At 38.7% G+C, this 25,467-nt stretch overlaps 1 pseudogene; it reads left to right on the top strand.

Moving 5' to 3' along the window:
* On the top strand, window positions 1–25,467 carry LOC120293691 (annotated as a pseudogene).

The raw sequence follows: 25,467 nt of genomic DNA, 5'->3' as shown, positions 1-25,467 counted from the left end.
ATGGCGGTCCCAAACTCAACACAGCAACCACAGCTCGGACTCCCACTGAAAACACTTAAAAACAGCCCTACCAGAGGAGAAATTGAGTTGAACGGCTTGGCCAGAGCTCCGACGAAGGGGATGGCAACCGGCAGCACCAGAGGGTCAAGGGGGGAGTGGCTGGTAGCTGGGCTAGGTGAAAGCTCGGTCGAAATGAGAGAAAACAGGCCAAAATCACAAACTAGGCGGAACTGGGTGGAACCGGGCGATCCGACAACCGGTGGCTTCGCTCCGCTGTATGGGACGACCGAAGAATCTTTCCAGCGAGCGTTTGGGTGCTCCGGTATGGCTTGGATGTCTTCTTTGCAATGGTGGGTGGAGCGTAAGCTAATTCATCCGGGAAGGCAACTTTTAACTCGGATCTTTGACGAAAGGTCAGCTGGAGCAGAACTGTTCCAGGCGGTCGGACTGCCGCTGGCTTCTGGCCGGCCGACGGGTCAAACGGAGGCTCCGACCGACGGATGGCTGGTTCTAGGCAGATAGTCTGGATCTCCTAAAGACAACGGTGGGTGGCATAGACGCTAATTCTTCCGGGAAACCAACAATCAACTCGAATATTTGGAGGAGGGTCTGCTGGAACAGAAACTGGAAGAGAGAGACAATGAGGGAGAGAGAGCTCCATCGAGAGAGAGCCGAATAAGGGGAGAGAGAGAGAGTGATGTGAGGGCTGAGAGCACTTTTTCCCATGCATGATGACATCATCTTCTCTCTCTTCTCTAGCATTTTTCTCCCTACAACTAGGGGCAATTTGGTCATTTCACATTGCACAATTACCATTATGTCCTTGGGCTGAAATTGGTGGATGGGCCTAAGGATTGGGCTTGGCCATGAATAGGAATGGGCTTGGGAATTGGTTGGGCTTGAAATGGCCAAGAATTGGCCCATGGGCTTAGAAGATGAATAGTTGGTTTGGCCCAATGGGCTCCTTTGCTTGACTTAGCCCATTTGGTGGCTGTCCCAACTTGGGCCTAAGGCCCACACTGGCTTGGACAGGCCCACGTCCTCACGAGCTTGCTTCTTCGGTCCGAAAACCCCTTTTCCAACTGCTCAGCTTAACTGACTTTGTCGACTGTTTGATGTAACTTCATCCAAATCCATCCCGGACATTCCCGACAATCCGAAGACCGATCCTAAGTTCTCTTGCCATGTCAAATTCTCCCTAATGCTATTTTGGTTACAACTCAGACTGACAGGTGGCTTTAAGGATTCACGCTTAACCAACTCGTGCCAAACCACGTTCAAGACATCTCGACACTTGGACGTCCTTGACTACATGAAATTGCGGAAGATAGATTCTTATTTCAAAGTACACGATTACTGAGGATCGACATAGGGTCGTTCGTGGGTTCGATAATGGTAAACGGAATCACCCGTCATTCCATTATGTTCTGTCCGCAAATCGACTTCTAGTCGCCCTTATAATCGGCCTGCCTATCTATAGGATCGTCCTCACACAAGTCTCACGATCAAGTCATTTTCCCAGGTCAAGTTCTTTAGTCGTACGAGTTCTGTCTTCATTAGCCTTTCCCCTCAAGGTCAGTATCTTAGGAGTGATCAATTCCGAGTGAGATCAACCAATAATGCATTGACAAAATTCACCTTCACTCGTCCTTCAGAAGGTTTGAATTTTAGGATGTCACACGAAGGATCGGCGTATGTGTCCGACTAGTATATCGTAGGACAGTTCCTTTTTTAGAGCCGATCTTTTGTAGGCTTTTGACCAGACTCGTTTTGTACCTAAACCTCATTCGTTTATAAGAGTGTGCTTTGTGAAATGTTGCCCTACTTTCCTATCCCATGTTGTTTGTTGTCAGGGGTTATTATTTCGCTTCCGTATGTGCTTAAAATGAAAGGGTCATCGACTCATCCTAGGTAGTCGCAAAATGTTATTGACCATAGAGGGATGTGCACGCGCTCGAGGTTCGGGGCGTGACAAACTCGCTGAGACATCGTCTCACCCCGTTGTGGGATAACCTTTTAGGTCCATAGATGGAAGCTCCTTCTGAGCATTTTGGATAGCCAAAGAAGGTTACAGAGCAAAAGTGCTTCATCCCGCTTCATGGAGACCAAGGGGATGGGTATATGAGTTGGTGAAATCCGTGGTCTGGGTCGATGCGTGTCTACCCAAAAAGGTACCCCATCAATACTGATCATGGTATCGCCAGGAGTTGAATGGATAGAGAGAGGGGCCCATACCGGAGTCCAAGGTTCCTTTTTATGTGCTGGAGGATGCTTTTGGAAAGGGCACACTAGATACTCCAGGTGGTTTAGTGGTGGACCCCAACCTGTCGGAACTGGAGTCCCCGGTGTATTCAGCTGAAGGCTCCAATGAGGATGAGGATGAGGATGAGGATCTGTAGTTTTATGAAACCCCCCTGTTTTGTAAACATTGTAAATAGATCAGCTAGTATTGTATATTATGACATAGTTTGATATATGTATATAAGTGTGTTATGATTTTCAGTTCGAAAAATTATGGCCCTGCTTTTCTATCCCATCTTGTTGTTGTCTGGGGATTAATTATTTGCTTCCGCATGCACATTAAAATGAATGGGTCGGCGATCCATCCAGGGATGTCGCTATTTAATTGACCATAGAGGGATGGGCACACTGTGGCATCCCAGAAATTCAAAGCCGAGCCTTAAGGTGAGTTAAAATTTTTAATTAGGTGATAGAATTTCTTTTGGCTTATGCCTTAGCCAATTTGTCTTTTAATTTGATGATTTGTGTATTTAAATTCATAGATTAATAATTGGCCATGAGATTATAAATTTAAATCTTAATAAACAAAGTATCCCAAGACTTTGGCCAAGATGAAATTTGAATTTAGAAATATTTATAAAAGGAATTCAAAAAAAAAAAGAGAAGAAAAAGGAGTTAATTATTGAAATGGGCCTTGGGCCCATTAGCCTAAAGCTTGGTGGGCCAAGCTAGTCGGCCCATTAGGGCCCAAGAAGGGAGCTCGACCAAATTCCCAAAATTATAAAAATTACAGCAAATATTAAACAAGCCAATAGGATGATAATTTCATACAAAATACATGGCCAAATAGCATTTCACAAAATTTCCCAATTTTCACAAAGCATCATATAATTTTCGGATGAAACCAGAATGCACGGTTTCCGAATAAATTAGATTAAAATATCCATACGGCCTCCAAAAATTACGAAATTTTACAGAGTTATAGACAAGACATTTTTGTACAACTTTCACGAAGAACTCCAAGCCAGATTATGTTTAGATTATTTTATACAGTCTCACGAAGCTTCTGGATCCATTACCGCATCGTCCAGTGTACATATCACCGACATATTGAGATTTCACCTACCTATTTTCTTTTTTTTTTTTTTTCTCTGAAGTTTGGATATGTTATTCATCAAGATATCCTCTACAAGTTTCATGAAGAGATCTAAGTCAAATAACCAGATTATAGTCATCATCTATGTCCATGAAGTCTCGGGTATGTGGCATCCCAGAAATTCAAAGCCGAGCCTTAAGGTGAGTTAAAATTTTTAATTAGGTGATAGAATTTCTTTTGGCTTATGCCTTAGCCAATTTGTCTTTTAATTTGATGATTTGTGTATTTAAATTCATAGATTAATAATTGGCCATGAGATTATAAATTTAAATCTTAATAAACAAAGTATCCCAAGACTTTGGCCAAGATGAAATTTGAATTTAGAAATATTTATAAAAAGGAATTCAAAAAAAGAAAAAAGAAAAAGGAGTTAATTATTGAAATGGGCCTTGGGCCCATTAGCCTAAAGCTTGGTGGGCCAAGCTAGTCGGCCCATTAGGGCCCAAGAAGGGAGCTCGACCAGCCCAAGGGAGTGGCCGGATGGGCCTAAGCCCAAGCCCATTCAAATTCAAAAAATAAAAAATTACAAGTGGCAAGACAAGTCCTCATGCATTGGTCCCTTTGAAAGGCAAGTAATCATGAGATTAAGGGGATATAAAAGGGATGAGGAGAGAGAGATGGCCGGTTCTTTGCTCCATTTTTCGTCCAAAAGAGAGGTGTGCGAGAGAGAGAGCCCGAGAGGGAGAGAGAGGAGGCGGAGCCGAGAGGGAGGTGCCGCCGTGTGCTCGCCGTCCGATCGCCGTGTCCCGTCGCCGTTCGTCGTTGCTTGTTCACCTATAAGGCAAGTGGAGTCCATAACTTCCCTTGCATGTTTGCTGTGGTGTTTGCATGTTAGATTATAGGTGTGATTTGTGCGAAAAACCGAGGTAAGAGTTGATATTTTTGCAAACCGTGTGACTGTTCTCGTTCGGTTTGTTGGAGTCAGTAGCTTGTTCGAGTTTGCATGTGGGTTTGGAGTTAGATTTTGGCTTCGGTGTCGTCATGAAAGTTGAAGCTAACGTCTTGTACTATGACATACTAAAAACTTGTAGAAAACGATGGAGATTTGAGGGGTCAAAAGTTCTATTGTACGGAGACTTTAGATCTGCGAAAATTTCACTGACCTCTTGTTGATTTCTTGGTTGCATGTTGATTTCTGTTGGAGATCTCACTTCGTTGTCTTCTTGAAAGTTGTAGGAAATACATTAAGCTACAACATACTCAAATTTGAAGAGAAATGAATGAGTGTAGCCTAGTAAATCGGCTAGATCTCGGAGATGATTGATTCTGATGAAGTGTACCGAGACACCCGAGACTTCATGGACCAAAATGGTGACCATAATCTGGTTATTTGGCCTAGATCTCTTCATGAAACTTGTAAAGGACACCTTGGTACATAACATAATCAAATTGTAGAAGAAAAAAAAGAGAATTGATGGGTGAAAACTAAGAAATTCGGAGGAGTGTGTTCTGGACGTCGCGGTCGTGATTCCAGAAGCTACGTAGGGTTGTAGAAATTAATCTAAAAATAATTTGGCTTAGAGTTCTTCATGAGAAATGCACGAAAATGTGTTGGCTATCACCCTGTAAAATTTCGTAATTTTTGAAGGCCATATGTGTATTTTAATCAAATTTATTTGGAAACTGTGCAAGTCTGGCCATTATCCGAATATAAGGTGCTATTTTGTGAAAATTGTGAAATTATAAGAAATTCAATTCGGCCACAAATTTTGCATGAAATTGTGATTCTATTTGTTTGCTTAATGATTTTTGAGTATCATGATTTTGGGAAAAATCATAGATATTAAATTTAATATTTATGGAAATAAATAATAATATAATAATATAAAAAAATAAAATAAAATAAAATAAAATGGATTTTTATTTGGCCATGGATTCAATTCCATTTGTGTGGCACTTGTGTGATGAGGTCTTTGTACATGTATTAAGTTGAAATGCATGTGATTAAGCTTTGGCATGTGTATGACATGTGAATCGAAATGCAAGTGTGATTTGTTTGATCAATTGCCATGTTAAATTGAGATAAAAGGATAATTGTGGATGAGAATGAGGTTGTGGTGGAGGATGTTGTCTGGTGGCCTGGTGGCGTAATTCCAGAGATTCCCTGGGGGTTTCAGGATGCCGGAATGTGGGGGCGGAAGCCGTCGGAGGTTTCGCCCGAAGGGAATGCCTCGCGACACTAGGATTTGGGTGCGGGATGCCCGGCTAGAAGGGTAAAGGCCAGAAGCCCTGTCGGAGGTTTCTGCCCGAAGGGAATGCCTCGTGATGCTAGTTGAGATGCGAGATGCCCGGAATGTGGGAGGCCGGAAGCCCGGTGGCCATGGGATGGCTGAGTTTGCCGGGAGCCCTGTCGGAGGTTTCTACCCAAAGGGTTGATGATGAGATTGATGATGGAGCCCTGTCGGAGGTTTCTGCCCGAAGGGTTGATGATGAGATTAATGATTTGAGAGATGGGTGATGTGGTGATCAAAATTTAAGGATAAAGATGATAATTAACTCATGGCATGTGATGTGATATGATGATCACCTATGATAATATATGCATGATGATGCATGATGATGATGGCATGTGATGTGATATGATGATCACCTATGATAATATATGCATGATGATGCATGATGATGATGGCATGTGATGTGATATGATGATCGCCTATGATAATATATGCATGATGATGCATGATGATGATGGCATGTGATGTGATATGATGATCACCTATGATAATATATGCATGATGATGCATGATGATGATGGCATGTGATGTGATATGATGATCGCCTATGATAATATATGCATGATGATGCATGATGATGATGGCATGTGATGTGATATGATGATCGCCTATGATAATATATGCATGATGATGCATGATGATGATGGCATGTGATGTGATATGATGATCGCCTATGATAATATATGCATGATGATGCATAATGATGATGGCATGTGATGTGATATGATGATCACCTATGATAATATATGCATGATGATGCATGATGATGATGGCATGTGATGTGATATGATGATCCCCTATGATAATGATATATGATATACCATGATGATGATGATATATATGATGTGATGATGCATGATACGCATGATTACAAGGTAGGTGATGCTTGCAACGTGTGATGATATGCATGATGCATTGGAATGTTATTGGATTTCCTATCGCTAAGTAGTTGTACTCACCCCTTTTGGGATAACATTTCAGATTAGAAAGATGCCGCTTCCTACCGTCACGCGAGGCACCTTCTATGGTATTCCGTCAGATGTAGAAGTAGAATGTACGGAGATCGACTGCGTCACTATCCCTGGACTGACATTTGTGCGAGTGCGTGTGCTGGTCATGTACGACGTGGGCCTAGCTGAGGGCCCAGTCATCCAGGAGTTTTTGTCTGTTCATGTCCGCCGAGACGGAGTGTTTAGGGGGATGTTGCCGCCACCACCACCCGATGCACCTGGATGGGTGTGATGGTTGCGTGAAGGATAGAGAGCTGGTGTCATCTTTTTGGGAGTAGCTGCCACTGTTGGATGGGGGGATGTCATGTGATTTTCTTTAGGGGTCGTAGTATCTTTTTGGGATGAGGCCGAGTGTGGTTGAAAATCTTGGTCTCCTTTTGTTGTATCGACCCATGAAAAACCCATCACGATAATATGTAAATAAAAGTGGCATGGCTTATCTTTTAAATTCGATGATTAGTGGTGTGTATTTGTATCATGGATTGGTAGGGGGATAGATGGTGATGTTTAATTTGCTTCCGCTAAGAGTCGCGCTGGGACCGCTTTTGAAAAAAAAAATATATATGCCTGTGATTAATGACGCTTGTTCAAGTACAAGATGAAAGAGGAAATCAAGTGTAACATCGGCGCCGGTGACGACCTGCGAAGGGTTCGGGGTGTCACACACACGCTCAGACGATTGGGGCGTGACATAAGATCCCTTAAGCATGCACCCGGATCCACCTTAACTTGGCTTTGATGCCAATTTGTTCTTCCTTGTAACGGTGCTCGAGCTTTGAGAGCCTGATGTCAGAAGGACTTCGGGGGGTACTGATTTGAGTTAGAGTCCATCTTCCACGTGTTTCCATGATAGCATCCCACATTGCTATTTCACCTGAGGGGGGACATTCTTGCTGGTTCTTGGAGGGTCCTAGAGTGTTAGCAGGCATGGCTGGCTGGGGCTAGTTTGAGGTCTGAGCATAATGGGAGAAGGTGCCGGAGTCTAATCCTTGGGATAAAGACAAGGGTCCTTGATCGTAGAGATCTTGAGAGAGGGGACCTCCCCATTGAGCATAGGAGATCTCAGCATAGGATTCCTGGGAAGACTCTGCTAGATCATCTGTATTTATCATTTCTTGTTCTTGAGATGGAGGTGTCATTGCTTGGTCTTGTTCTTGTCTATACTCCTAGAGGGCTTGGTTTGCTTCAGGTGCAAGGTCATAATGATCCCATGCGGTTGGTACAATGTAATTTCACACATCTTCAAGGATGGTTTTGTTTTCCTAGCATAAAACTCTTTGGAGTTCTCGATATTGGATCTCGCAACAACCAACACCACTGGGGAATGATTTGTAAATACAAGCTTCCTTAAGATGTACCTGGGGTTTATAGGATGTGGTTCCTATACTTTGTGGTGCATTGATAATGGTGCCATTATTTCGTACAAAAGCCCATGGACGTCAAAGAAACACAATAGTATAGATTTATGGATCTAGTTAGACAGTTCTCAGCTCCTGTTGCAAGAGGTATTTCCAATAAGTGGTAGGATAGAACCAGTTGAGAACAGCTAAAAGGTTCTTGTCACTTTCCTTCTCAATGTTTTGCCCAAGTGAGAATATTCCATATAGGTTAGCAATGAACCTTCTTATGAGAAACTCCATAGCTATTAAGTATTTATTGGTTAAGTACCATAACAACCATCTGAGTTTATCATGGAAATCATCTTCCTTTCAGATTAAAGGATGTATGAATGGATAGCTGGAATTTAATTCGAAAGGAAAAAGATTTGAACCTCCATGGAGTCTGTCTAGACCTGTATGGCATTGCCACATGAGATTTTCTAGGTTTTCAATGAGATTGTCATTCTGGATATGCTCGATGATCTCCTAGGGTAATTCCAAGCTTGGCCAGTCTCGTATCCTATCGATCTTATACTTTTCGTTGTGATGAAAAGTATGGAATGCATGCCTCATGATGTACATATTGATTTCTGCTGGTGCTTTTAGCCTTGAGAGGAAATTTGCAAGTACATTCTTTTTCCCAACAATGTGTTTGGTCTCAAAAGAATATTTTGAGAAATATTCCGCCCACTAAAGTAGCTGGGAATGAGGGATTTGCTTTTGTTTGGATTTGGTCATCTGAGAAAATGATGCCATATCTAATTCTACTAAGAAATGATGGCCAATAAGATGGAACTCAAATTTCTTTATTCCATTCTTAACTGCTAATATTTCTTTAAAGGTAGAATGATAATGCATTTCCGCTTGGGAAAACTTTCCACTCTTGTAAGCGCAAAGATGTCACTTGTCTTTGATTTCTTCAAATAGTATAGCTACTTAGTATTCGTCGCTGGCGTCAGTTTGGAGGACTCTATTCCCTATGGATGGGATTTGCAACAGAGGAAGAGATTGCATGACTTCCTTTAATTCTGCTACTGCTTTGGTCTGAGGCTTTCCCCAAGGAGGGGGGTTTTTCTTCAACATCGCCTGAAATGGAATCAGTAGCTTGGCAATATTGGGAACAAAATCTCTAAGATAGTTAATTATCCCGAGAAATTGTTAAACTTGCTTCGTGGTGAAGCTTTCTTCTGGGAACTTCAATAGTTCCTAAGCAATGTGTGGCCCTGGATGGTACGTACCTTTGTTGAGGTGCATACCAAGAAATTCAATTCCTATCTAGGCAATGTTCATCTTTATCTGAGAAAGCATGATTTTCATACTTTACAATTTCTACAAACTGTTCAAGGAGTTGGTAGTGAGATTCTTCATCAGGATTGTAAAGTAGTATATCATCAATATATACTGCCGCACTATGCATGATAGGTTGGAATATATGACACATGGCTTTTATGAATAAGGAGAGGCCAAAAGGAAGGACTTTCCATTGGAAATGCTGAATCAAAATATAGAATCCTGTCTTGAGTTTGTCTTCAGGATGAATGCCCAATTGTCAAAATCCGGCTTTAAGGTCGAATTTGGAATAAATGTAGGCCTTGGATAGCCCAGCAAAGAGAGAATTTCGAGAGGGCAAAAGGAACTTGTCATCTTGGAGGAAAATGTTGAGGGGTTGGTAGTTTATTACTAACCGCATTTTTCCTTGATTCTGCTCAGCTCGCTTGTTGACATAAAAGGCTATCTCAGGTCCATTGAGAATCTGATATTTCAATAAGGCCTTACTATAGTAACTCCAAGCATTCCTTCTAAGCAGAAACAAGATATTCTGGGTTCATTCCCATGTGGCTCCCCTTAGTGGGATTGATATCCTCATTTTTCTTAAAAGAAAGGCAATCAAAGAATTCTGGATTTTTCCATAAGGGATTTGAACACTTTTGAGAGAATTTGGAATGGGATTCTGAGCAGATTCAAGTAACGTTTGCATGATAGGATCTAGCAAACTCATCTAGATAGAAAAGAGCCTTTGGATATTGACAAACTCAAAAATTTGGTCCTTATACTTAAGGCATTTTCCATGAATAATCCTGAGTTGTGAAATTTGAGTCATGATGTCCAAACCAATAATCAGGTCTTTGTTGGGAAGACTAGATCCAAAGATTTTGGTGGTTATAGAACACCGGGGAAAGAACTGAAAATTACTGGCGTGGTTCGTACATTTGTAGAGAAAGTATCTCCTGAAGCAGAATTGAAATACCGAACACGGAAGTCTAGTATTCTTCAGGGAGAACCTTAGTGTCTAAAATTGACGAATTGCCAGCAATATTAGTAAGAGCAATGATTGTGATTGGCTTAGCAAACTTCGAGGTTGGAATATATATTGGGTTCTTGTTCTTGTTCTAGAGAAGAAAAAGATATATGAAACATATCTTTAGCGTCTGAATCGAAATCAATTTCACTGGAGGTTTGGTAACAAGGAATAATAAAGAGGGTCTGTTCATATGGATTTTCATCAACAAAAAACATTGATTCAACATCATTATTGTCAAGAGAGACACTAGTTTTGACATCAATGTGGTGTATCGAGTGATTCTGATCTTTTTTCGACTAGGAACAATTCTTGACGAAATGTCCTTTCTTGTTGCAAATGAAGCATCGAGTTGATTTCTTTCAATCAGAGCGATCTCTCCTCTTTCACAGGAATCCACATTTTTTCTTCCTTTGAAAGCACTTGGATCCATGCTTAGATCATTCATGTTTGTATTTCTTAAAATGCTTCTTTTTCCCGAAGTACTTTCCACAGGAGTCATCACAATCGTCTTTTGAACATTTCATCTTCAAGTTCCGGTGTGAACATGCTCCATCAAGTTTACAGTTGTCTTTGAGAACATTCTTCATCATTTGGCACCTTAGACACAACTCATCGAGGCATAGATGGATTTCTTGTTGTATTTCTCCCAAGGGAATATCCACAATTCTCCTTTGCTTGTTGAGAAAGGCTCTTTCAACCTGCTGGGATAATTCTTTAGGAATGGAGGTTAGGAAGACCCTATTTTAGGTTTGGATCAACTCCAATGTTGTAGAAGAGCTTAAGCATTTCTTGGTAATGCTTATTGAGGTGCCACTTTTGAAGAGAGCATCATCTTCTTTGAAAAAAAACTCTCTTCTTTTGAGCTCTAGAAGGTCAGCAGGTTTGCCAATAAAGAAATGGTACATGAGGGCAATGGCTTGGCCAAAGTTTGTAGCTGCCATCAGATGCATTTGGTCTTGTTCATTTACCGAACTCCACCAATGTTTGAGGCTACCTGTGAATCTTGTAACAAAATTATAAAGGATGTCATACTTGTCATGATTTGTGAGGGCTTAGGTGTTTAGCCAAGTATGAAACTCTTCAAATCTTTCTGGCCATTTGGAGTAGGGAATATCACCAACAGTGAAGAATTGTTAAGAGAAAATAGGAACTTGAGTTGGGTTATTCAGTGGAATAACCTCAAGTTCTGAATGATTTGATTCCATCTCCTAGTCTAGCTGTTGGTTCATGAATATCAAATAGGCAGGTGGTGCAATTGGAAAGGATTCAATATGAAGGATCGAGAAGGATGAAGAGGATGAAAATGATACATAATCTGGATCTGATTCTAGTTCTGGATCTAAGTTGATTTGTAGAAGTGGTTCCAGGGAAGGTTGGTTCTGATTCTTTGGGTCAATAGGATCATAACGTACTTCTTGGTTACTCAGATCTCTCAGAAATGATTCCAACGGATTGGAGAGCATCATCTGCTCTGGCTTCTCCTTTATAACAACTCCCTTTCCTTTTTCCTTAGCTTCCTTTTGCCGAACCATTTCTCTAAGTCGATTTTGCATTTCTACCACATCAGTGTCACGTTTGGTAGAAGTTTCTACAATTGTAGCAAAAATTGAAGTATTCGGGGTTGGAGGAGAATACTCAATTTTGGGCAGAGCAGAAATAGATCAGGAGGCTTAAATTTTCCTTCTTCAAGGAGCTGGATTTGCCTCTTAAGCTTTTCTATTTATGTCTTTGGACTTTCGAGATGACGATATCCTAGATGTTGTCCAGATTCCAAAGCATGAAGCCTTTTTTTGGAAATTCGAAAGTATCTTTTGGTGGTCTCATCATATCTTCTTAGGTCTCACTAAACTTCATTGATTTTGGAATCAATTGTCTTGAAAGTATTGTTGTGTGCCACAAGAGTTTCTGATTGCTAATTTAGAACTGCCTCAACAATAGGAGTTCTTATTTGCCTTGCATGTTCATCCACATTCGTGGGAACTGAGATTTTGGGAATATGGAAATATCTCCCTTGAGGATCAATGAATTCCTCAGTAGCAAAAAAGGATAGCTTAGAACTTTGCCTGAGAGGAGGGAAATCTACATCTTGGAACATGAAGATTGATAGGTTAGCCTTTTTTTGGGTATCTTGGCTAGGTAATGCTTCCTCTAGAAATACAAGTGGATATGAATTCTTCTTTGCCCATTCCAAGATTGGTTTGTAGAATGGAGAAATGGCTGGCTTTTTATGGGGTGGTGAAGAAGGAGGCAAAGGTGGTAAATCCTGAGTTGGTGGTGGAAGTGTTGTATAAGTAGGTGGTGGTGATAGGGCATAAGAAACCATGAACTGGTACTTATCACTATCATTAAGGGTATCGACAAAAGGATCTACATTCAGATATCTCTGGTACAAGTCACCTTTGGGCTTTCAAGTGCGTTTGGTTCAGCATTTTAAAAGCCTATTGGGAAAATGCAAAACAGTTTAGCCTAAAAGACTTTAGGCAAATGCAAAGGCCGTTTGGGAAACTATGCTTTGAAAAGTAACTTTGAGATAAATGTTGTTTGGTAAAAACACAATTGAAAACCTCTTTGGGTGAATAATTATTAGTTTTTCTAAATTTTATTTGTTTAAAATTGAAAAACATAATGTATGCAACTTTTTAAATATAAATTTTGACAATAATACAAAGAAAATCGAATACATATTTGTAATTTAAAAAAAAAAACCAAATCCTTCCTCGAAATTTTTAAATTTTTATTTGTTTAAAGTTGAATTCGAAAATAATGCTAAACAATCAAATACATATATATAATTATTTTAAAAAAAAAAAAGACTAAACCCTTCATCAGAATTTTTAAATTTTTAATTGTTTAAAATTGAAAAAAATAATGTACACAAATTTTTAAATATAAATTTGAAAATAATGCTAAAAAAATCGAATACATATATATATATATAAAAAAAAAAAGACCAAACCATTCATCAGAATTTTCAAATTTTTAATTGTTTAAAATTTTAAAAATAATTTATGCAACTTTTTAAATATAAATTTTGACAATAATACTAAAAAAATCAAATACATATATATTTTTTAAAAAATACCAAATCCCTCGTCGAATTTTTTTTTTACCTTTTTAAATTTGAAAAAATAATGTATGCGACTTTTAAAATATAAATTTGAAAATAATGCTAAGAAATCAAATATATATAATTTTTTAAAGAAATACCAAACCCTTAGTCGGAATTTTTAAATTTTTATTTGTTTAAAATTGAAAAAAATAATGTATGCAACTTTTTAAATATAAATTTTGACAATAATACTAAAAAAATCAAATATATAAATATATTTTTAAAAAAGACCAAAATATATTTAATTTTTTTAGCATTTATATATATTTGATTTTTTTTTAGCATTATTTTGGCATTTAAAAAAATAATAACGAGGGAAAAATCAGAAATGTGAAGAATGAGTGATGTTAACTTTGGAAGAAAAAAAAAGTTTCGACATTTGGCCAAATGCATAAAACTTAAAGCTAGTCCCTACTAGCATTAGGCTTTCAACCTTCCCAATGCTGAATTTCACTTGAAAGCTACTTCAAAATGACTGCCAAACGGTCTAGCATTTTCCCAAGGAGCTTTAGAGGCTGAAAGCCCATTGGAAATGCTGAACCAAACGCACCCGTTCAAACCCCTAAAGATCCTTGCCCTAAATTTGCGTCGCGACGGGGTCGCCGGTGGTTGCCCGACCCTGGGCGGCCTTCGCCAAAGTGGTCTTCGGGGGTCGCTCGACCGTAGGCAACCCTCCTTAGTTGTCTCCGGGGCTTGCTGAGGAAGATGTCGATCGCCAACAATAGATTTTGATCGCCGACGGCCGCTGCCCTTGCCAGGCAATTTTTTTTTATTTTTCTTTTGAAATTTTTTTTATCACAAAAGTCCCTTGTAAATATCATCTATCCAAACACTATTTTGCTCAAAGGTACTTCATAATAGACTTTGAGATTACAATTTAACAAACACAATTTGCATTTTGAGTAGCCTCTTCAATCTAAAGTCCTTGGCATTTTCCCAATGGTTTTCCCCAAAAGTCTAACCAAACGCACCCAAAGTGGCTTCTCAAAGCCACTCCCAAATGCACTCCGCCCTCTCTTTCCTCTTTTTTTCCTTTTTCCAATTCAGCCCTCACGCCTATTCGACTACTTCTTCATTTTTTTTTTCATTTTTTTATTTATTTTATAAGTAGCTATACCCCTTAACTTGTTACCATCGATCATCTTATAAATTTTCTTGGCTATCTTAGGATATGGTAGCTGTGTTATCTTTCATATGTTAAAATTGAAGAAGTTGCTTCCTTTTTTGACGATGGAATTGCTCCATTTTTTGTTTCTCAACCATCTAAAAAACCACTTCTTTCTTTCCAAGAAATATTTAGTTGTTTCTTGTGTTGGCATAACAAAACATGTTACTTTTTGTACTTGTCACCATGGCTTTTTGGTGATACCGATTAGTAAGTTGAAATGAGCTCTATCATGCCCTTTTTTTAACATGGTCAAAGATTTGTTATAGTTTTAGAAGGCTCTAGTTATGAAGAGTGTTGTTTACCGCTTGATTTGTAACTCTAAAATTGTCAACAATTTGACAAAAATCAGCTCATAGTGCCGTCTTTTAGCAATGGACCGTGAGAAGCCCGATTGTTTTGACTACAATTAGAGTTTAGTGGCTCATCTGACAAATTGTGTTTTTCCAGTTACATGGAGAAATGTGTAGGAATCTCTCTTTGTAATTTACCATAAAATATTACAAATTTTCCTTAAATTAGGAGCTGCAAGGCCTAAAAACAACTCTCGAATTTAGGTTTTGTGCTCATTGCATGCGGCCTTAGAAAAAACCATGAATATACTTCTGCATTGCTCGAGAATGTAGTAAACTTTACCTTCTTATTCGACCTTTGAGCGATACCATTCTCTTATTTGTGACCTTATAGCATTGTGAATTTTATGCGGCTTCCAATGGAGGTTTCTTTTGGGAGTGATGGGAAAATTCGGGAAACGGATCCCCAAAACAGTGATTCGACACAAAATCGAACCCTAAGATAAACAACGTAGCGGAAGCGAGCCCAGGAAAAATCATGAATCACCGATCCTAAGGCACATCACATAATCGAACGTACCTTGTTTCCACAGACTAAACACCGGTGTTGCGACACGAGGAAGAATCCACACTGTTCTTCAGAGGATAATCCTGTTCCGTTCTGTGGGAGAAAGCGGTATAAGAAGACGTAACTTACAAAGAGGACGTAATCTCTCATTCTCAAAAATACGTAACTTTTTTTTTTATCTCAGATAACCGCCTCTATAATTTTCCTTTATTTTTAATAACTTCCTCCATGGGCCCTCAACTCACGAGCCGGGCCTTTTGGGCCCATCATGGGCGGACGGGCCAACTTAGGCCCATCAAAAGGAAAAAAATCCATCATCTCTCACTCGCACATGGTGGACCAAAACCAACATGGGTGGACGGGCCCTATTTAGGCTCATCAGAGAAAAATCCATCAACTCCCACTTGACATGATGGGCCAAACAGAATCCTCTTTTCCTCACTGCAACATTCATACTGGTGAATAGTCCGTGCGACTAGCATACTTTGAGAGCTCGTTGCCATACATCTATTAGGAATATATAGCAGCTCATAATGGCCATTACATCATGAGTAGATTTAGTATGTAGTACCCTAGATCGATTGATCACATTTATATCTCTCTTCTGATCTCTTTTTAAACAATGACATATTGTATTCACAATTATGATTATCCCATAAAACAATCATAATTGGTCGACCAGTGAATACAAAACTATAATGTGATTCTCCAAATTTGATCTTCCTCTTTTCTTGAAACTCTTAATTTCAGTTCAACTTGCTTTTCTAGAAATGTCCCATTAGATCAAATCAATTCATGATCATTGACAACATTCTAAGATAGCAAACATTGAATAGAAATCTTGAGAATAAGTAAGAGTCATGAGGGCACTAAATTGAGGAACTCTATTCCTCAAGAGTCTCACACGGCATAAAAGTTGAGATAAAAACTTTTGCCACTCTTATTGGTTGTCTCATGCATACGTAGTATGAAATACGTATTACGGTATTTAACTCCTTTCCCATGGAGCACATGTCTACATCTTTAATACCGTACAGATGATAGTTCAGACATACTTAATGTCTAACTTGAGTTTACGTATCTACTCATTCACAAAATTCATCAGAACTCACATCTGGTATCATAGATAGATAAAGTAAAATATGTGGGTTATTTTACTTTCGGACATAGTAAATATTATGTCCTCATCTTAACACTCAGTTAAGGCGACATAGGTATTTTAAGCTTGAGCTCTCAATTATCACCTACATAATAAGCTTAAAAACTGTCTCATTTCCATTTATCACACAGTAAATAGAGGCGATTACCCATGTGAGTGGGCTAATCTCTTATTTGTCCGACATACTTTCTCAACTTAATATAATGCACTAAGCATTAGGATGCATAAACGTCAAACAAAGATTCATAGGCATTAATGATGAAAACACAAATTCATCAAATGTGAACACTTAAGGGAAATTACAATATTCAGTACATCAACCTCTACATAGTCCTAGAGATTTCACATGGCTACAAAACACATCTCTAGGTATTGGCTTTGTCATAAGATCTGCTACCATTCTATGCGTAGACATGCACTGTAAGTTCACATCTTTTCGTGCAACTATATCTTTGACAAAATTATACTTGGTATCTATATATTTAGACTTGCCATGATATTTTGGATCTTTAGTGTACGCTATTGCTGCTTGACTATCACAATTAACCAACAATGAGTCAGCAGCATTCTCAATAATACCTAAATGATCCAAAAATCTCTTAAGTCAAACACCTTCTTGTATTGCTGTTGATAATGCCACGAACTCAGCTTCCATCGTGGACAAGGCTATATATGTTTGTTTCTTACTGCTCCAACATATGGCGCCATTATTCAGTAAGAAAACAAACTCAGAGGTAGATTTCCTTTCATCTAAATCTCCTCCCCAATCAGCATCAGAATAGCCTTCGAGTCGTAGATCCTTTCCTTGATAATTCAGTGTATAATCAGCAGTTCCCTTTAGATACCTCAGTATTCTCTTAACGGCTTTCCAATGTGCTTGACCTGGATTGGATTGATATCTACTCACCATTCCAACTACAAAACATATGTCAGGTCTTGTACAAATCATAGCGTACATCAAGCTCTCAACAGCACTAGCATAAGGAACATGTTGCATTTGTTCATTCTCTTGTGGAGTCCTTGGACACAATCTGTGGCTCAATCCTTCGCCTTTTGCAATAAGAGTATCTATGGGTTTACAATCTTGCATACAAAATCATTCAAGAACCCAATTTATGTATGTTTATTGCAAAAGAGACAATGATCTCTTCGAACGATTTCTTGAAATCTTAACTCCAAGAATGTATGCAGCCTCACCCATGTCTTTCATCTCAAAGTTGGAAGATAGCCAACTTTTGACAATATTAACAAACTCCTTATTGCTTCTGGCAATCAGTATATCATCAACATATAATGATATGATCACAAATTGATCTTTGGACCTTTTGATATATACACAATGATCCTCATCAATCATTGTAAAATCATATCCCATTATGGTATTATGAAAACGTATATACCATTGTCTCGACAACTGCTTAAGGCCATATATCGATCTCAAAAGTCGACATACCTTTTGTTTTTGGCCTTTCATAATGAAACCATCAGGTTGTTCCATAGAAATTTCTTCGTCTAATTCTCCATTGAGAAAACCATTCTTTACATCCATTTGATGTAACTCAAGATCCATACTTGTTACTATTGCCAAAATAATGCGAATCAAGGTAAATCTTACGACAGGAGAAAATGTTTCCTCATAATCAATTCCTTCCTATTGATTATACCCCTTTGCCACAAGGCGAGCCTTATGCCTTTCTATCGAGCCATCAGCTTTACGCTTAATTTTGAGAACCCATTTTGTTCCCAATGGCTTTGCGTCCTTTTGGAAGATCAACCAGTTCCCAAACATGGTTTAACTTCATTGACTCCATCTCTTCTTCCATTGCATGTATCCATTTTTCCTTATTAGGGCAACTTAGAGCATCATTTACATTCCTTGGCTCATCTTCATCTTACGGAGCAACCATAAAAGTTTCCCCTTCAATGTCTAAATGTTGATGGGGAATACTTTTGCGACTTGTTCGCTGTATGGGAGATGGTACACTTTGCACATCATTCCCCATTATGCTCCCACTCGGATTAGATAATGATAATATCGTCTCATCATGTGGTTGTAATTAAGAGTGAGTTGAATTAAGTTCATTACTTCTCATATTACTCCCACTTGGACGAACTTCACTAAATTCATTATCTGGATCCAAGGTTTCAAATAGGGAGTAGTCCTCACCTATTTCGCCCTTCTTAGGAAAATCATTCTCTAAGAATGTGACATCCCATGATTCAAACTCAGTTATACTCCCACTTTCCTACTCACCTATGAACACATACCCTTTAGAGTGTTCAAGGTATCTTATGAAGATACTCTTCTTTCCTCTAGGACCCAATTTCCCAAACTTGTGAGATGGCTCATGAGTATAGGCAGCACAACCCCATGGCTTAAGAAAACTTAAGTCCGATTTTCTACCTATCCATAACTCATATGGAGTGGAAGTAACTGATTTGGAAGGCACACGGTTAAGTATATAAGCAGCAGTTAACAAAGCATCACTCCAAAAAGTGATAGGCAAGTTAGCATGCGCTATCATGGACCTAACCATTTCCAGAAGAGTTCTGTTTCTTCTCTCCGTAACACCATTTTGTTGAGGAGTATAAGGAACAGACAACTGTCTTTCTATTCCTTTTTCATCACATAAGTTTTTGAACTCATCAGATAAATATTCACGACCTCGATCGGATCTCAATACTTTTATTTATTGTCTAATTGATTTTCTACCAAGTTCATAAACTTTTTGAAACATCTCAATGCTTCAGATTTATGAGAAATCAAATAGACATATCCGAATCGAGTATAATCATCTATAAATGTGATGAAATAAACAGCCCCATGCCTTCCTCTCACATTCATTGGACCACAAACGTCAGAATGGATCAAATGTAAAGGAAATTCAGCTTTTTTTCCTTTTCCAAATGGTTTTCTTGTTGTTTTCCCTATTAGGCAATGCTCATATATGGGCAAATCAACTTTTTCAATGTTGCCCAACAAGCCCTCTTTGGCTAGCCTATTCATACATTGTTGGCCAATATGACCAAGTCTAGCATGCCACACATTCACATCTTTATCATATGAAGTAGAAGATGTGAAAAGGGAATAACAAACATTGACATCACCACAGTCAACATTTAGTACAATAAAACCATCCAGAAAATAACCACAACCATAGTAGTTTGTATCCAAATACAAATCCACACCGCTATTATGGAAGTTCAAATTAAAACCAAGCTTAACCAACACTAAAACAGACACTAAATTTCAACGAATCTCCGGAGCATATAAAACATCATGTAGGAACAAGGTGCGTCCACCACGCATGTTCAATTGGCAGTGCCAATCCCTTTAACTTCAGCTCTAGAGTTATTTCCTACATAGATCTACTTAGTTCTAGTCAGAACTCATCGAAATTCTACGAAGGATTCTCTATCCTTCGCTACATGGTCTGTTGCTCCCAAATCTACAGTCCACAAATGATTAGATTCAGTTAAGAATACAGAACTTGACACATATGCAAAGTTCCTAAAAGTACAAGGGGTGTTTATCTTATTTGGCTCATGACAGTTGCGAGCATAGTGACTTTTTTGGTCACAGTTGAAACACTTCACCCTTGAAATACTCTTCACACGAGAACGTTTTCCTCTCTTCACACGAGGACGTTTTTCTCTCTTATGTTGGTTAATTCTTGGTTTCTTGCAAGAATGACTTGATCCTTTGCATTTCCACATATTGAATGAATCAATGCGCTTGCGCTTAGAGCTCGAAGCCCCTTCTGAGCTGAAAGCAACACAGCAAATATCTGTATCTCGCTCAAATGCCTTGAGGCAGTCTTCTGCTAGCTCAAGGTGGCACACAGCATTCTCAAGATCTTCCATAACATAGTCAAGAGCTTTTAGTGCTTCTTGCTTTTCAAGCACATATTGAATTTTCATATTCAATATTTCACTATTCTCGCTGTTCAATTTGTTTTCTTTGTTCAAATCAGCAATTATGTTCTTAGTTGCTGAAGCCATTGATCTAAACATATCAGACATATATGCACCGATTATTAATATCTATTATTTATGCATCTTTTTTTTCATAAAACCATCATATTAATGAATAATTTCAAATTAGGTTTCAGAATCAAGAGGTCACTGAAGTTTCCAATCATCATATAAAAATCCTAACTTGAAATTATCATTAATATAATTTTCTATGCAAAATAAGTTCAGCAAAGTCACTAAAACTTTCTTGAACTTCCCACAATGAATTGTAAATTAACATATTAATTTACAACAATATATAATGGAAGCAAATTATATTGAACATCCATTAATGACTAAAGAAAGAAAATCTCCATATTATGCAACTAAACACATCAGATGTTACACTGACATCAACGAGATAGAAAAATATTCACATAATATGTCCACAAAGCTTACTAAAAGAAAGATTACTCGAAAAAAACTAGAACCAAGTCATTATACGAACAGGGAAAGCTTCTTCTTGGTTCAATTTCTTCTTCTTTTCTTCTATAAAATTTTCAGGCATTCTTGACAGCCACGGAAAGATTGACGGATATCCCTTAGGATTTCTCCTTCGCACATTCATCCCCCGCCTAATCGAAGTCATTCCTAGGGTCGCAGTCTTTGTGGCTCCAGTCCGATGATATTTGTCAATAAAGGCCATTACTAGTTCCTTATACTTAGTAAATCCTTTGACCACCCATAGGCGATTCAATACTCCTTGCCATTCTGGTGGAAGGGTGTTCATGAAGAATCACACCATCTAAGAATCTGGCATAGGATAACCGTTCCAAATGACTTCTTGTAACTTATCGTTGACCTCAAGAATATGATCAATTATATTGTCACTCTCCCATCGATAATTATTCAAATCGGCTATCATCCTTGAAAGCCTTTCCTTTTGTTCATCAGGAATTGTGTGAATAGATGCACGAGTATTACGGGAGGCATTGTTCCTGCAACAAATGCATAACAAAAAGGGATTACATATAATCCACATAGACATAATTGAAAAAGAAACACATTCTTTTCCTTTTAAAAAAAAAAAGTCAACGGTAAAAGTCAACGGTCAACGGTCAACGCCGATCAACGGTCAACGGATGACCGGTCGAGTCAATGGGTCTGGTCAATGGGTCCGTCGGGTCGAACCGATCGGGTCCGGTTGGTTTGGTCGGACCGGTGAGGCCGGTCGGGTAGAATGGGCCAGTCGGACAAACCGGCCAGCACGTGCCCTGCGCATGCATGGGCAACCGCCGGTCGACGTCACAATGACGTCCGCCGGCGCATGCCTTGCACGTGTGGGCTGTTGCTACACACGCCTGGCGGCACGTCGGACAGTGTCCGGTGGCGAGCCACCACTCGAAATTCTCGTATCAATGAGCACTTCAACCCTAAGCAATCAAAAACGCACTTCGATCTATGGAAAAACAAAAACTAGGGGGGAACAGTACGGTGTCGGGATTTTTCCGTCTCTAAATCAATCAACAGTGACGTTTAATGAAAAAATTAATCAAAACTTGTTTATAAACATAAATAGTAATCGGGAAACATGAGCAGGATGCTCTAATACCAATGAAGGGAAAATTCGGAAAACGGATCCCCAAAATAGTGATTCGAGACAAAATCAAACCCTAAGAGAAACAACGTAGCGAAAGCAAGCCCAGGAAAAATCATGAATCACTGATCCTGAGGCACATTACATAATCGAACGTAACTTGTTTCCACAGACTAAACACCGGTGTTATGATACGAGGAAGAATCCACACTGTTCTTCGAGAGGATAATCCTGTTCCGTTCTTTGGGAGAAAGCGGTATAATAAGACGTAACTTAGAGAGAGGATGTAATCTCTCGTTCTAAAAAATACGTAACTTTTTTTTTTATCTCAGATAACCGCCTCTCTGATTTTCCTTTATTTTTAATAACTTCCTCCATGGGCCCTCAACTCACGGGCCGGGCCTTTTGGGCCCATCATGGGCGGACGGGCCAACTCAAGCCCATCAAAAGGAAAAAAATCCATCAGGGAGATTAAAGAGGCGTTCGGTGTCATAATTCCTATCTTCTTCTCCTATTTTATTTAATTATTACATCAGTTTTGATTCGTGTGCCAAGCTTTATAGTTTTCTCTCAACAATTCATTTTCCTTTGAAGGCAATAATAGGGGATTTTGTTCTTCTTTAGTTTGAAAAGGCTCGGTTTGCTCTTGCAGATGGCCTCACAAGAGTTGAAGACATTGTCCCGCAATCTATCAGTTATTAGGTAATTTTTAGTTGTTTAGACTACTATTGATATAGGGGCAAGTTTTTTTTTTTTTTTTTTTTTTTTAAATCAAGCTGATTTTTGTGGAGACCTTTCTCCTAAATTGAGAGGAAATTGACTAGGATGATCTATACGTGGATGACTGGCTTGTTTATCTACTTAGTAAGCAAGACTTCAGACGAGGGGCACCGAGATATCTACTCTTTTACTCTTTACTGATTTAATGGAACATTCTTTGTGGCAATTATTTATATGTTTCTACAAGTTCGTTGCCCTTCTATGTGGTTTGGCAATTTTATTGAATGTTATTACTTTGCATGTTGTATTTTTCCATTTTCATTCTAATTAATTTGAATGGTCCATGAGTCCCTCCTGATTAAACGGAAATAGGCTAAATCAGACATTGTATTTTATTTTTGTAGATACTGGAGATTGTTGCCGAACTGGAGGCTGTTGTATCTTCACTTGATCCGCAGGAGAAGCAAGTTGGCAAGGAAATAATTGCATTGCTCCGGCAAGGAAGAAAATTTAATGATTCTAACGATTATAATGAACTTTAGTCTTTTTATCAAGCAGATAATCAACTTGGAATAACCTCTTACAGAGCGGCTGTTACAGAGAGAAGAGCTCTAAGGAAACTTATTGAAAGAGCTAGACCAGAGGAAGATAAGCAAAAGGAATCAATTGTGGCTTGTGTTTTACATCTAATACGAAAGTATTTGAAGTTATTCAGGAGTGAATTCTCTGACGACAATGATTCGCAGGGATCAACTCCTTGTTCATCAACCGTTCAGGGTTCCCTTGATGAGGGAGGCACCGTGGCCAATGGTCAAGCATTTGAAAGATAGCTATCAAAGCTGAGTTCTATTTAACTTCAGGCCGAGTATCAGGAAATCAGGCCAGATACCACTTCCACCAGAAGAGTTAAGGTGTCTAATATCCTTGCAACTTATGTATGATCCAATTGTTATTTCTTCTGGACAGACATATGAAAGGATCTGCATTTTGAGAAATGGTTTAGTGATGGGCACGACACCTGTCCTAAAACTCAACAGAAGTGGCCTCATCCTTGTTTGAATCCTAATTATTGTGTGAAAGGACTTGTTGCTAGCTTTTGCGAGCAAAATGGTGTTCCTGTCCCAGACGAGCCTCCAGAGTCTCTTGTTTTGAATTATTGGAGGCTGGTGTTGTCTGAGTCTGAGTCCACAAATTCAAGATCAATGAACAGTGTCGCTTCCTACAAGTCAAAAGGGGTCAAAGTGGTTCCTTTGGCGGAGACCATTGAGGAGAGGAAGAGGATGAGAAAAGAAATTTTTCTGCATCGGAACAGCCTGAGGTCGATATTTCAGGTCGATATTTCTCAAAAACATGACCATTTTATTGAAGTGCTAAATGGAGAAGAGGAATTGTGTAGAACAAATCAGGCTTTTGTTAAAGGATGACTAAACCTATCAAAATGGGTCTTAAATCCATATATGACTCATTTAAAGCATAAATGGATCACTTAAATCTTGAAGAGCCTACTTAAATGAGTTTAAAAATTATAAGCCTAAAATAAATTGGTTTAATTGGGTCGGACTGAGAACCCATTTTCAACTCAAGGCTAACACACTCTCTTTCTCTCTTTAGCCTTATAAAAATAATTTTTTTTATATAAATTGAAATTATAATTATTTTTTATATTTCATTTTTTTGCTTTTTATTTTGCTTTTTATTTTTTATATATTTCTTCTTCCATCTTCCTCAACCGATGGTTGGCACGGTGACGGCCGGCAACCAGCCAGGCAAGGGACAAGCTTGTTGGAGGTCAACGAAGCTTGAGCTCGCCGAATTTGGCGAGATTGAGGCCTCGCTCACACCTGGTGAGACTTGGCTCACCCTTTAGCCGATCACTGATTGTCATCAGGGTTGGTGACTGGTCGAAGAAGGAGGAAAAAGATAAAAGAAACAATTAAAATTTTCAATTCTTTTAAAAATAAAAATAATGATAAATTCCATTTTTAAAAAAGAAAAATATTACAAGGAGTGCACGGAGGAAAATTTAATCATATTTGTCATATCAAACAGTAGAAAATATTTTATAACTTATTTTTATATTTCAAGCAAAAACTATAAAATATTGTAATTTTCTTGAAAAAAAAAATACTTCTTGAAGAAACAAATGGAGGCTTATTTTAAAAAATATATAAAAATTGTCCACCAAATTTGTATTGCATGAAAGTATTTTAGGACATCATTTTTATCTTTAAAAAAATCACAAAATAAGCTTTTTTAGAATTAGTTAAATGGGTTAGGTATGAGTTGAGAATAAATCGGGTCGGGCATAGGTCAAGAATTTTGCATTACAATTAATAGGTCATAAATGGCTTGAATGGGTCGATTTGGGTAATGACCCAACCCAAACGTGACATGATCCACTCATTTAACAAATCTAAGGATGACGACGATGCTAGAATGTTTATTGGGACCAATGGCTTTGTTGAAGCCCTTCTACAGTTTCTGGAGTTGGCTGTCCAAGAGAGGAATGTAAGGGCTCACGACGTTGGAGCAATGGCTCCGATCAAACTTGCTGTCAACAATGACAGTTTTGGCTTTTAG

This window comes from Eucalyptus grandis, chromosome 5 (assembly GCF_016545825.1).
Source record: "Eucalyptus grandis isolate ANBG69807.140 chromosome 5, ASM1654582v1, whole genome shotgun sequence".
Lineage (NCBI taxonomy): Eukaryota > Viridiplantae > Streptophyta > Magnoliopsida > Myrtales > Myrtaceae > Eucalyptus > Eucalyptus grandis.
The sequence above is the reverse complement of the archived record's forward strand: the minus strand, read 5'-3'. Positions and strand labels throughout refer to the sequence as shown.